Raw genomic sequence first — 6,327 nt, forward strand, 5'->3', positions numbered from 1 at the left:
AAAAAAAAGAAAGAAAAATGAAAGTATCAAAAGGTGAATCAGACCCTAATGAGAAGCTCTGAATCCACGACTCAGTGACACAGGCAGCCACACCTCCCTGGGGTATTCAGAGTTAGGTATAGTTCTCCTTCCTGACCCTGAGAAGATTCCCTGCTGAAGGAAGGAATGGAAAATATGATTGGGCATAATGAAGCGCCTGCATGGGCAAACCCAGTGAGGCGCTGGGGACTGCGGCTGGATTCCCAGCTCCACATGCCACACTAGATCCTCCCTGAGCCAGCCCCACGCCAAAAAAAAAAAAATCCTTCTCAACTTTTGGGGGATATCCCGCTCAGGACCCCCTCCTGTCCCTCTCTTGGACAGCTTTCTTTCCCCCAATAAATATACTCTGCTCATAAATATATGTATCAGGGCTGGGGATTCAGCTCAGTGGTGCAGTGCCTGCCTGGCAAGCGTAAGGTCCTAAATCCAATCCCCGGTACAAATAAATAAATAAGTATTAAACATAAAATATCAAACCACAGCACTGAGGTGTAGTAGTATAAAGCCCCCGACTGGCATGTGAGACCTTAGGTTGGATCCCCAGGACTGCAAATCATCACCATCAACTACCCAAATTCATACTTTCACAGGATGCTTGCAATTTTTATTTTTTGTAAACGTACTTCAATTCCAGAAGCATCTAAAATAATCTTTTCCGTCAGGTAATGTAAAGGGTCATAAAACAGAGGCAGAAGTAATCTGTGAATTCATTTGCTTGTACAAAAAACTAACAGAAAATCCACTGGCACCTCAGGAAGGGAGGTGAGTTTTAGCTTCCTTATGACTGTAACCAAACACTGCGCACTTATTTAATATGTGCCAGCCACTGTGAACTTGCTCTCATTTAATTTTAAAACATTTCATTAAGTTTTCTTTTTCTTCTGCGGTATTGCTAAGGGCTGACTCCGGCCTTACCATAAACTGCATCCTGTCCCCTTCCCTTCCAAGTTTTATTGTTCCTGAGACAGGGTCTCATGAAGCTGCTAATCAGGTTGGGCTCCAACCTGCAGTCCTGCTTCTGCCCGAAGGCTTAGCACACGGGTGTGAAGCAGCGTCATTACCTCATCTCTTACAGTCTGGGTATCTTTCACGAAAGAACAGTTCGCCTATGTGAGGTGAAGTTCACCTCAACTACTAAACATAACTTCAATGTCAAATTTTTATTAATAACAAAGCTGGCCGGGGTTTTAAAGCATGCTTATGTTAACAGAATATATAAGCAGTCATGGACGACCTGACTTTCAGAATAGCATAATCTTTAAAATGTAAAATTGAAGATTTTTTTTCTGCTTGAGGCTGCGAAGCTTCCAGTCGTGTTGGCTGTCCTGGAAAAACTCATTTCCACATTTCTGAGCAACGCGCTAAGCACAGAGCACTGCGCGAGACCGCAGCTCGGACTCTGAGGGGGGCGCGGGGCGGCGAGCGTTTCGCTGCCGGGAGGAGACCGCGGGGTTTCCTCAGACCCCGCGCCGCCGCTCCGAGCCCGCCCCGTCGGCCCCACGCCCTCCGGTCCCACCGGCCCGGCCGCCTTCCGCAGCCCCGCGGCCTCCGCTCTTCCCCAAACCCGGGCCGCGACGGCACCTGAGGGCTTCACCAGGCGGAGCGAGCGAAGGACCAAGCCGCCGCCGCCGCCGCCCCTCACGAAGGTGGGCGCCGGTTGCCGCGAGGGGAAACCGAGGGCACAGCCGACGCTGGACATTCGCCCGCGGGTCCGACGCCGGGGTGGGAGCCAAGGTACCTGCGGACCCCGGCGAGGAAGCGAGAGCCGGCCGGCGCCGCCCTGCCTCAGCCTCAGCTCCAGCCTCGGGCCGTTGCGCGCCCGGCGCTCCACTCAAGACAGCTGGCGCGCACAGCCGGCCCGGGGGCGCGCGGCCAGCAGGACCAATCAGCGCGCAGGGCCGAGCGCGGGGGCGGGGCTCGCCCCTCCCCTCGGCGAAACAGCGGGTCGCGCGCCGCGTCCCCTCCGGCCGTTAGGCCGCCGCGTTCGCCCCCGGCGAGGTTCGGGCGCGCGCGAGGCCTCCCGACGCGCGTCCCGTTTCCCCCGACACTTTCACGAGCTGTAGGTGTTGAGCCCGTTGGCCTCTCTCCGAAGAGACGGTGCGCAGTGCTGGGCCGAGGCTGCAGTCGTTCCCTCATCCCTACCTCTCAGGCCCGAGGCCCGCACACAGGGAGTCAGAAGCGAGCGCTGCGGCGCAGAAGACACACACGTTCAGTTACACAACACAACAGAGAGCCGCTTAAACCACAACAGTGTGGACAAAGTAGGTTTTTACTCAGTAGAATAAGCGCTTCTCTGGCAAGCGCAAGGGCACGAGTTCAATTCCCGGTTCCGCCAAAAAAAAAAAAAAAAAGTTTTTATAAGGAGGGGTAAAGTGCTAGCAAGCTCTACATAGTCTACAATGGGGACTTTTTTCCCTTCATCGTGGGGGTCCCCACGGCCTGGGGGGTACAGGAAGTGTGCAGTTAACAGATGCGTGCTGAATAAATTAAGAGGATGCTTCACGGCTTCCCCCTCCCAACACCTTGCCTTTCTAACAATACTATTAACTGCCCCCCTCCACTTTGGTATCAACACATCACCCCTTCCTTTCCTGTTGCTAGTCTCTCATTAGTAATTACTGCCTCATATTCCAGGTGGGTAAACTACATTTACATCAATCTTAGATGGCTTCCAGAATTTCTGATGCTATAATTACTTAAAAAGCAAGTTAGCTCCTTAATCAGTAACGCTGATGATCAAGCGTTAGTTCCCTTTTTTCTTAGATTTTCGCAGAGAAAGACGAAAACAAAAATCGCTGCACTGAGAGGTTATCTGGAAGCAGCTGTTCCTGACAAAGGACTTAGACATTTCCTTCCAGGCCATTAAATGGGAGGAGTCAAGAGGTCTCAACTGGTTGTGAAAATAGGAAATGGCAGCTTCAGGTTTATTTCGTGGTTTTTCCTGAGGATCCTCTCATTTGTAGGATTTGTATTTCCCTTAACATTTCCAGCCGTTAGCATAACGGACTAATGAATATCTACTACATGGACAGCACTATATTTTAAAGTGAGAGTCTAGAAAAATATGCCACAATAATGAAAACAGTGTGGCATAAAGCTTTCTAAAACTTTCTAGCCAGGTATAAACACGAGTAAAATACCAGGCACAATGAGCTGTGCCAGGTAGATGGACATACTGTAATGTAAAAGGGAAAGTCGTTGAGTGATACTTTTTAAAAAAAAAAAAAATATTTATGTGTGTGTGTGTCCAGCTCAGCCCACCAGGGGGCGGGGCTGGCTGGCATATGGTGCTGGGGGATTGAACCGCGGTCCCTGTGCTTTGCTAAGCTTGTTCTAAGTAGGTGCTTTAGACCACTGAGCCATCTCACTAGCCCCTAGTGATGGTACTTTTAAGATCCCCAAATTTTCACAATTCAATGTTTCACACAATTTGTATATTCAAGTCATAAACTTCATGTAAATAATAAAGCTATTTGTGGAAGCAGCTCATTAACGTTTTGGCTTTAATTCCTGGATGTTCTCATTCCGAGTTTTTAAAACTATTTTGGCAAATAAAGTCAATGTACTTGAGAATCAGACCTGATCTGAACTCAGGTATTGTTTTACCTGCAACATGAATGCAGGCAATTTACTATGCCTCAATAAATGTAAACGTGGGATAATCACCTACTTTGTAAATGTGTTTATGATAAATTACACACTGTGGGTAAACTGTCTAGCAATGAGAACATTGGTAGGAATGCTTCTCTTGCCTCTAATTTGGGGCTTAGATAGGGCTTCAGGCATTTAAACAAACAGGCTATAAACTAGTAGGTCCCCTTCCTCTTTTTATCTATCCACTATCCAGACCTCAACCACAGCTTTACTAAAAAATTGCATGCTTCCATTTTTTAACAGAAGCAAAGTTTTTTTTTAAAGTAGGAAAAGAAACAGGCTCTACAGTTAATTCGGGCCAAATAAATGGAAAAAGTCCACTCTTCTGGGTTAGGCCTGGGCTACATGCAAAAGCAGGTACATGGTCATCTTCTGCACTATATGTACAGACCATGATGTTCTTACCGTATTTCCCTAAAATAGGATCTACCTAGAAAAGCTCTAGCATGATTTTTCAGGATGCTCATAATACACGCCTCACCACAAAAATAAGCCCCAAGTAAGACTGGCAGGCAGATGGTCACATTACATTCAGTATGTCCACCTAACACATAATGGATATTCAATTTCATAGTAATATATATTGGCATTAATACTTGATAATATATATTTTAATTATTTGTAAATACCCAACGGGGTGCCTCTGGACGAGAAGTAAACATCTATGTACACAGATGAACTTGAGACTTATATTTACTGACCAGCTTGAGACAGACACAATGCATGAGTACCATGCACATTTCATATAGACATGAGATACTAATATTAATCTTCTACTTCAATGTCATTTGTTGTAATGACACCCTAAGAGAGGCTGGCTGGATAAGAAGTGCTCATTTGAGAACTCTATTGCTGGACATGAGACTGGGACTAATGATTCTACAGGAAATGGAGTTGAAAGAATTCAGGTTGGAATTTGGGAGTTATGATGATGTGCTAGAAGACAACATGACTATATTTGAATAAATGCAGATGTTTGTAGATATACAAATGTAAACTGTTGTACATGAAAAAAGATATACCCTGAATATAAGCCCTATTGCATCTTTTGGAGCCAAAATTAATATAAGACCCACTCTTATTTTGGAAAAAATACAGAGGTAGCAAAAATGATCCCACTACTGACAAAAGCGTTCACAACCTTACAAAATTAAGTATGTACAGAGCTGATAACCCATTGATTTAACTTCTAATTATATATATAAAAACTCCACATGTGCTTCATGGGGCTCTGCAAGCAGAATATTCAAACTATTTGATTGTTAAAAGACACGAACACTGATTACTAGACCACCAACTAATGGAAACAGTAACAGCTACAAGAACTTGGTACAGTCATACAGACAATACAACTGATGTTTACAGCTGGTACAGATTTGGGAGGGGGCAGATGTCACAGAGAACACCTTTGGAGTTTTTCATCACTCCTTTTCTGGCCCAATCTACCAAATCACTTAGGTGGATGTAGGGCAGCTCTATTTATGCAATATTCCTGCCTCTCTCACTTGTGGAGTCCTAACAGCTCTTGATCTGAGCCAAGCCAAATTCCTTTTGTGGAATTTTGACCAAGAATTCAGCCCGGATGATTGCTCTTTGAAACAAAAGAGACACGAAATCCACAGTATCAGGAATAACCCATCCAATGTGGTAACAAAATATCTAGTATAGTTTTCTCCACTGTGTGACTCCTATGTGTCAACATCACTCTAGGGAGTAAGTCAATGAAGAAAAAAAGCCCCACCTGTGCTTGTTCTAGTCACATAATGAGACTAGGATCTACAAGTTTGAAAAAAAAAATGGGGTGATCGGAAAATATGGTGAATGTTTAAATTTAAAAAATTATACAAGATACATTGCTATTAACTCTAATCCCCCAAACTTATCCTGTCATCCTTATTCTTATCAGGGGCCAAGTGAGTAGGAGGGCATATGTGGGGAAATTTGGGACACTTGTCAAGCCCTTTAACGTGTCCTGTAGTTGCTTTTGTCTCCTGCAGCTTCTCCTGAAGCAGTTTTGCATGTCAATTTTTGTGTCTTTTTAGATGTACAGCTGTGGTTGTATTGATGTCCTCAATCTTCAAAATGTTTATCTTTCATGGTAATTTTGACTTTGGTGAAGACCCAGAAGTCCCACAGTGCCAGATCTGGTGAACAACATGGATGAAAACCGATTACTGCAGTGTTTTCACAAGTAGGCCTTTCTGTTGGACAGTACTTGACAGCAGCATTCATATTTTTGGATCACCCCACACACCAAAGACTTTCAGAACTTCTTCAGAAAAGGGCAAGAGTTTTCCCCCTGCCTTTGCAGGATGTGCTGTATGGGCCTGGTACATGGGAGTGGGTGTGTGGGTTTGGAGGACTTAGGAGCAGTTCTTCTGCCTATGCTGGAGAGCTGCTTTGGCCACAGCTCAGGAATGGGCACTGGGGTTGGTGACACCTTGAATAAGGCAGTCACTAGTTTTAAAAAAAATAGCAGGCCATGGTGCTGGGGCAAGATCAAATTTGAGCCCCAGCCTGGGTAACTTACTGAGACTATCAGTATAAAAAATAAAAAAGGCTAAGAAGGTATCTCAATGAAAAGACCCTGGCTTCAATCATCAGAACCAAAAAAAAAAAAAAAAAAAAAAA

General features: G+C 45.2%; 1 protein-coding gene across 1 annotated transcript in view; it reads right to left on the minus strand.

Moving 5' to 3' along the window:
- Nucleotides 1-1,872, minus strand: part of Spdya (speedy/RINGO cell cycle regulator family member A) — a 48,458-nt gene extending 46,586 nt beyond the window's left edge. Inside the window, exon 1 of the mRNA XM_023711108.1 lies at nucleotides 1,781-1,872. The gene's annotated coding sequence lies outside the window, so the exon portion shown is untranslated. The remainder of the gene's footprint in view (nucleotides 1-1,780) is intronic.
- Nucleotides 1,873-6,327: the final 4,455 nt, after the last annotated feature.

The sequence above is a fragment of the Octodon degus genome, unplaced genomic scaffold (assembly GCF_000260255.1).
Source record: "Octodon degus isolate 3935 unplaced genomic scaffold, OctDeg1.0 scaffold00019, whole genome shotgun sequence".
Classification (NCBI taxonomy): Eukaryota; Metazoa; Chordata; class Mammalia; order Rodentia; family Octodontidae; genus Octodon; species Octodon degus.